Source organism: Lottia gigantea (assembly GCF_000327385.1).
Source record: "Lottia gigantea unplaced genomic scaffold LOTGIsca_23, whole genome shotgun sequence".
Lineage (NCBI taxonomy): Eukaryota > Metazoa > Mollusca > Gastropoda > Lottiidae > Lottia > Lottia gigantea.
The window spans coordinates 1,021,491-1,022,517 of NW_008708645.1; the positions used below are offsets into that span (position 1 = coordinate 1,021,491).

The 1,027-nt window shown below is 34.6% G+C and overlaps 1 protein-coding gene across 1 annotated transcript in view; it reads right to left on the minus strand.

Moving 5' to 3' along the window:
- The window catches only part of LOTGIDRAFT_160050 (hypothetical protein), a gene marked incomplete at both ends in the record, with an annotated part of 8,497 nt that overhangs the window by 2,978 nt on the left and 4,492 nt on the right, over window positions 1–1,027 (minus strand). The window lies entirely within an intron of this gene.

Genomic DNA, 1,027 nt, shown 5'->3' on the forward strand with positions numbered 1-1,027 from the left:
TCATACCTACAGGAAAGAATAATATAAAAATAACACTGCCACTGAAAAAGTTACAAAAACGAGCTAAAGATGGCACACTATCCGACGGAAAAATGTTCATGATCAGATGGGTTGAACGATATTTAGTACGACCTAAAGGAAACCCATTTAATGATATGTGCATTGGAATGTTTTGCTCTGAATACAGACTAATGTCGACATTGGAAAATCCAAAATTAAACAATGAAAAAAACCCTGCTTATGAACTACAGAATGATCTGGGATACATAATAAAACGATCAAGGACATCACCAGCAATAATAAGATATGCCAGATTCTCAATGACAAAAGATCCAGAAAACTATTATCTCAGCAGTCTACAATTATTTCTGCCATATCGAATGGAAGCACAATTGAAACCTCCAGGATTTGAAACACATGAAGCATTTTACAAATCAGGATCCGTAAAGTTATCCAATGAACTTGTACAAGTGCGCGACATTGTTGAAAAAAATAGACAACAATTTGAGACAGATATAGATATTGACTCCTTAGCAGAAACTGTAAACCACTGTGGAGATTTTGAGGATGCATGCGCAAGAATTGCTCCAGAAACAGAACAAGACAGAATTGAAACCGAAATATATAGAGTTGAAAATAAAGGAATGGACGACGAATGTGAAAATGAACCACAAATACCTGATTTGATATCTGATAAAGGAAACAGTGAAAGAATTCGTCGTGAATCAAACATAACAGGAATTTCTAAATCTGAAGCAATCCCATTATTAAGATCTTTAAATTGTATACAGTCTCGAATTTTTTATAAAGTACGTCAATACTGCTTAGAAAAAGTACATGGGAAAAATCCAGATCCATTAAGATTATTTATCACTGGATCTGCTGGTACTGGAAAATCACATTTAATCAAATGCATCAAATATGAAGCTTCGCGGATTTTGGAAAAATGGCTGGCGATTTAGATGACGTGACAGTTTTTGTAACAGCACCAACAGGAGTAAGTGCATTTAATATCTCAGCATCTACA